Below are 6,407 nucleotides of genomic sequence, written 5' to 3' on the forward strand. Positions count from 1 at the left end.
TCTTTCTTCTTCTTCTTATCTTTCTTTTTTCTTTCTTTCTTTCTTTCTTTTATAACAGCTACAGACTAAACATTTCTCAAGATGGTAACCGGATGGGTCTTGTAAAAGGCAACATAGGTGGAAGAAAGTTCTTAGAGCAGAACACAGGAGATCTGAATTCTCATTCTGGTTGTAACACAGCTGGTTTACATATTTTAAAATTTTCTAGCTTTGTTTCTTTGAGTGCAGAATGGAGACAATAATAGAGCTTTAGTTCCCCAGGATGATAGTTGAATAAAATTTTCCCAGAGGAGTATCCAGACACTGTATCTAGTGTCAGTGATGTCATTGCTATCCTGTAACTTATATACTAATGTGGTTTTCCAATTTCCAAGTCAATTGCCTCAAAACTTTCTGCTAATTGTCTGTAATTCGAACAAAGTTTGCAATTTGAAAAAAAGAGTCAATTCTTCCAAGCCCCAATTTGCTCCCCTGGTACATCTCTCCACACCCCATCTCTGAGAAAAGCAGAGATGGTTAGTGGTAGAGAGTACAGGATTTGAGCCCCTGACATTGGGAAAGATACTTTGGCTCTGTAACCCTCAGTGTTCCCATCTGTATCAATGACACTCATCTGTCATCATGGGTAAGGTGGTGCTACTGTGAAAGACTGGGCACAGTGAGAGCTCAATTCTTAGCAGGTATTGTTTATTTTTCCCCCTAGGTTTTCATATAATCTTGCTAGATTGAAGAAACCCATGTGACTAGCAACAGAAAATAAAAATAGCCTCATCTCCACTCACATTCATGTATTCTCAGGACACCAGTGTCTTGGAAAGAGCACTACTGAACTCTGTTAACCAGTGCCCCTTAGGGGACCTTAATATGTTCTCAAAGAACAGGGTACCTTTATGCTGCATTTAACCCTTGTCTCCTTTCCATCAAAGTGAGAGAACGGGCAAAGGTGAGACTAGGGTCAGATATAGTTCTTAATTCATCTGCTCTATTTGGCTGCTGTCATGAGGCCTCCGATACACTTTTTCTTTCCTGATTAGACTTGTTCAGGGTGGTGTAAATGATTAATTGGGATCCAGCTATATAGGTTAAAGGGAGAGATAATAAAGAGACAAGCACACAGGATGGTGAAGAGCAAGAAGTGGCTCTGGTGGAAAAGGCAGTCCAGTTTTTTATCTGTTCCAGGATCATATCAAGTTTCACTGGGTTTCATGTACAGTTATGTTTGTTCATGTCCAGATCACAAAACTTACTTGCTTCTCAGAGTCCACTAGGACCAAAGGTTATGATAATAATATAATGTCTCCAGGCCTCAAGGACCGAGGAGTTGCAGAGCACTTCTAAGTCATTCAGACAGAACACCTATTGTGTCCTGAGGTGTTTGCTCAACTGAAGGGACTTTTGCTCCTCTAAACATAGATTGATCTGAAACCCCTACAAATCCCCTTTTTTGTTTTGCATGGTCTTTAAAGACATTACTTGTCCTCTGTTCAAGGAAGATGGAGGGAGAAAGCAACACAAACATTGCCAAAATCAAGCACAGTATAATGAGGTAAATATCAATAAGCATTCTCCAATGAAAAGCTCCTTGATCTATGTAAAATTTGGCAGCCATGAGGTTAACCAATCTAAAAAATCCCATCTTCTATCACCTTGTTGCACCTACTTTACAATATCCTTAAGATGAGCCAATTCCATTTAAAAAAGGTTACTATTATTAGTTAAATGGAAACAACACATACTATTAAATTCTGGCATCCCTTATGATGTAATATCAGCAAATAATCAATAGCCACCATATTATCAAGAATAGATTGATGATACACATTTCAAAAGAATTAACAATTTTTGCTAAGTAGTGGGTCACCACGAACGAGGATACAATAACACAGAAATAACACAATAATAGCATAATTGTGGAATTCTGGGTAAGTTTGGCAAACAGAACTGTAACCAAATTTTCTGGGGTACATTCTAAATCCATCTTGGCTAGAAATTATTGAGCAGATGTTGTTAAAATTTTTATATCCCCCATGTTACTAGATGATTAGAAGAATGAGCCTTTCTTGGGCCTCTTGTTCTTATTGGATGTTCCTTCTTTGATTTAGGGTCCTCTTCATCAAGCGTCAAATTTGGGAATCAAATTTGAGAAGTTCTTGATGCCAACTCATGATGATTGATGGATTTCACACATCTGGCAGGAATCCAGACAAGACCTGTAGGAAAAATAACAGCAAAATATTCCCTTGTCCATGTAATTAAAGGTTCAGGGCCCTGCCATATTGGATCTGGTGGAACTTGGTATTTTACCTAAATCTTTGATAGGGGATCCTGAGCGGAAAAGTACCTATCCAAGACAGAGGACCAATGATGTGCATTATCTTCATACTGTACATTAAGAACATTTGTTGTGAATAAGGCAATATTGAGAGCATTATTAACATGAGGAAGGCTATGTTCCCTTTTTTGTTTTCTTTTAAAAGGCATGTGTTAAGTGTGCGATGTGCAACTAAAGTAGGATTTTGAGAAATTTCATGGGTTGAAATTATATTCCATTGATTTACAAAAGTTTTAAAGGAACTAGAAGTATAAGTTGGGGCATTCTCAGTTTTTAAACAATGAGGTTTGCCCCTGGTGGAAGTGCAAATGAGCACATGAAAGATACAAACTGAGACCTTCTCTGAACATTGTGCACTGGCCCATATAAGAACAGGGGATGTATATGTGGTAACATGTAAAGAGAAATGGGGGTGAAGAGGAGAAAAATTAGTTATATTTATCGCCAAAGGGCATAACAATGTAAACCTCAAGGGTTTATAGTTTCCCAAGTGAGAAAACAAATGGTTTTGAAAAGAGAGCAATTATTAACAATGAAATGGGCCTCTTAAGAGGAAACAGAAAAGGTTTTCATTAAACAACAAACATTTTGATGAAAAAAATTGTGTGAAACCATGGCATCTGAAAAGAGAGGATAAAGTGATTTTACAGCAGCATCAGCATGAGCATTTCCTTCAGTGAGTTGTTCAGACATCTTGGTGTGGCTACATGTATGAGGAAGAAATACTGGAGCTGTAAAATCCTGTGAAATAGATTGAAGAGTAATAAGCAGGAATAACAAATTACAGTCCAGATGAGGTGACCAAATTGCAGAGGACATATGAGGTTTCAGTTTGGCTAAATACTGAGAATCTTGTAATGATGTTTAATGTTGTGGGAAATATATGAAGAACCAAAATAATTGCAGCTAATTCTGCTCACTGAGGAGAAGCTTGAGGCAATGTGGAATAATCAGTACTTTTTTTTTTTTTAAATCAGTGAATATAGATAAGAAACCCTGTTGTTTTCCTCCATCAGTATAGACAGTAATCGCCCTGGAAAATGGAATGGAGGCAATTATAGAAGGAGCACGAGAGACTTGACACAAGGAAAGGCACTCATCCTGAGTGCATGGAAAGCAGTAGCTAAAAAATCTTGTAAGACAGCTTGAGAATATGAAGAAAATAGTAAATACTGTAAATGTAAAGTCTTTCTGTAAGATAAAGTACATGAATATCTGTTCCTGTAACAGATAAAATATGATGGCCACTATCTGAGATCAATTGAGCATATATTTCAGCATAAAGAGAACATTTTTTCCTGAAAAGTGAAGAGAATATGACCACTATATTACATGCAATATTTTATTATAAATGACAACAAATGCAGTAAAGGCATAAGACTTTCCTGTAAAGATTATTATAGATAAAAGAACATTGAGCGTTGGGAGTTTATCTATAAGAACTGTAAATAACTTCACATTAACATGCTGCAGAGCTGCAGTGAGTGAAGGAGTTATCTGCAAACACTGGTGAGATTATAATGTCAGCTCAACAGCTGAAAAAAAAACGTGACAACATATCAGTAAATAATTATATGGTGGAACCCAATTAAAGTGTCTTGAAAGTTGCCCTAAATGAACTAAGGAGAATTTGGAAGAAAGTGTCAGTTTTGCAACATGAAAAATGGAATAAAATTGGAGTATTTTATGTTCTAATTAGTTAATAGTGAGTTGTTGGATTTTTTCTGTGGCCACATAGAGGTCAGATTGTAATAGAATGTGTTGTAATTTAGTTAAAGTATGTTCTGTAAGTATTGGTCCACCAATCAAAATATCCAAACAAGAATATGTGGGAATAATTGTCAGAAACACTGAAGAGCCTTATTCACAAAATTTGGATATAATGTCAGTTTACTGAACATATCTTGAGGAAGAAGTTACCACTGATATTAATCAGTAGGCTTATGATGATTGAAAACAGGAACTATGAAGGCAAATTTTTCTTGATCATCAGGAAAGAAGAGGAATAGTAAAAAACAAAAACAGTTCCTCCCTCTACCCCCAGGGACCTGGGACCTTCCTGGAACAGGTGCCCATGAATCCTTCTTTTTATCTTATAAAGTATGATGAATTTGACTGTGTTTATGGACTAGAACTTAATAAAGATGAAAGAGTTTCTGCACTTGAAGTCCTACCTGATAGATTTGCAACATCTCGGATCAGCGATGCACACTTGGCAGACACAATGATTGGCAAAGGGGTGGAACATATGTTTGAGACAGAGGTTGGCTCTAAAGATGAGTGGAGGGGAATGGTCTTAGCACAGGCACCTGTCATGAACATGTGGTTCTACATCACGTATGAGAAGGACCCTGTCTTGTACATGTACCAGCTGCTAGACAATTACAAAGAAGGTGACCTTCACATCTTGCCTGACTCCAATGACTCACCTCCAACAGAAAGGGAACCAGGAAAAGTTGTGGATAGCCTAGTAGGCAAAAAAGTGGAATATGCCAAAGAAGATGGCTCGAAAAGGACTGACATGGTCATTCATCAAATAGAAGCCAAACCATCCATCTGTTTCATCAAGTTTGATGATGATTTCCATATTTATGTCTATGGTTTGGTGAAAACATCCTAGATGTCATCATGAACTTTGCCAAATTTGTTGAACTATTAAATGTATAATCTGTAGACATAAAGACTTGATTGCTTTCCAGTTTAATGAAAGCTTAAATGTCCCTGCAAATCCACAATCTCTGCCAGCAGTACTGGTTTTGTTCTGAATAGTACAGATTGATGTGAACACAAATCATTTTGTGCAAGGAGGAATCCTTCTCTTGTAAGTCTGTCTGTTGGGAGGGGAGTTACAGGCAAGTTTGGTAAAAATTAAGCTAGTATCATAGTCATTTAAATCTGTAATAGATCCTAACCATTTCCCCCTTCACTCTAACATTATCTTATTCCGCTGCCACAATGCAAGCATAGTTTGGTATTTTTGTTACTGCCTTTTTTGAGATATATGTACCTATAACTACTTGTCTCTCTCTGTATCTGTGTGTCTACATGTATAATATGTACACACACACAGAGGTGCACATGCACACGCACGCCACTGGCAGTCCTTTCCTTGTGGATTAGGATGGGGGGTAATACTGTTTTCTCTACTATAACAGGAGTTGTTGACCTAAGTCAGTCATATTTATTATATTCCTGCTCTTTATTTAAAATTAAATTGAGGCACAGGAAGCACATAGGGATGTTCAAGTTGTTATGAAAGTCAGAATTTCAGAGTACCTCTTCAATCTGGAGGCTTTAAATCATAAGTCCCAAAATGAACCATTTGTGAAGAGTTTTTGACCTACATTAGAATTTGGTAAACTGGTGAGAAATCTGAGTAAAAGGCTGCCTTTATTTCTAAGCTTTGTAAAAAATGTTTTGTTTACATTTTAATCATGACTATTTTAGCAAAGCCCAGGTCCTTGGTTCACATGGTGTAATATAGGTGTGTTTTGGAAGGCATATTTGGTTTGTTATTTGTATACACCAATGATCTTAAATTTAGTATTTGGATTTAAAAGGCAACAGTACATCAATAGTTTGTGAGTATGTGGTAAGTTCTTGGAAGAACAGTGTTATATTAGAAGTGTATGTTTTAAGAATGGTCTTGTTGGCTCTTATCAAGTTCTCTGGGAATTTCTAATTTTTATTACTATAATTGATGATGGTCAGAAGGCCTCTTCCCTGTCCCTTCCCTCCTGCTTTTCCCCCTCAAAAAATGTCTGGAAAAATACCAGCTTAAATCTCTTGACATGTCTTGTGGTGGTGTATGTTCTTACTTCCAGGTGTGCTGTTAATGTGGGTTCATTCCTTCATTGACCCCTCCGGGTTTGCATGTCAGTGAGGTGTTTGCGTAGAAGGCCCAGTCATCTGTGTTGGCTTGTGGGTATAATAGCAGCCCTTTGCCACAGAGTCCTTTCATGGTTTATTCTTGAAATGTTGTTTAACACTGAAATAGAATCACAAATGTGATTGGTTGATCAGCTAGATGGCTCCTCTTCCCCGTTTTTAATTCATTTTTATTGTAAACAAATGG

At 37.2% G+C, this 6,407-nt stretch overlaps 1 pseudogene across 1 annotated transcript in view; it reads left to right on the forward strand.

Moving 5' to 3' along the window:
* LOC306652037 (spindlin-1-like) overlaps positions 1-5,412 on the forward strand; it is a 38,955-nt pseudogene extending 33,543 nt beyond the window's left edge. Inside the window, exon 2 of the transcript in view lies at positions 4,377-5,412. The product of the transcript in view is annotated as a spindlin-1-like (transcript). The remainder of the gene's footprint in view (positions 1-4,376) is intronic.
* Positions 5,413-6,407: the final 995 nt, after the last annotated feature.

Source organism: Sciurus vulgaris, assembly GCF_902686455.1.
Source record: "Sciurus vulgaris genome assembly, chromosome: Y".
Taxonomy (NCBI): Eukaryota; Metazoa; Chordata; class Mammalia; order Rodentia; family Sciuridae; genus Sciurus; species Sciurus vulgaris.